The sequence below is a fragment of the Eurypyga helias genome, unplaced genomic scaffold (assembly GCF_000690775.1).
Source record: "Eurypyga helias isolate BGI_N326 unplaced genomic scaffold, ASM69077v1 scaffold33313, whole genome shotgun sequence".
Taxonomy (NCBI): Eukaryota; Metazoa; Chordata; class Aves; order Eurypygiformes; family Eurypygidae; genus Eurypyga; species Eurypyga helias.
In genome coordinates, this window is record NW_010239783.1 from 13,310 (window position 1) to 13,598 (window position 289).

Genomic DNA, 289 nt, shown 5'->3' on the forward strand with positions numbered 1-289 from the left:
GGTCAAGAAATAATGGAAAACCACGTTTTTCACCAACTTACCTGCAGAATCCGTGGTCCTTGGGGCAGCCGACGCGGTTTTCAGAGACTTCGACAGAGCCACCTTCTCAGAGCAGCCTGTTTACAGCCCAGCAGCCGGCCCGCAGTGCAGGGTCGAAGTGCCAAGAGCAGTGGGATCAACGCCCGCCCCCGGGCAACGGGGCCAAAGTCTGTGCCGCGGGCCCGGGGAGGTGGAGTCCCCCGCGCCGGACCCCATGTGCAGCTGGCAGACGGCCCTGGAGCCGCTCCTT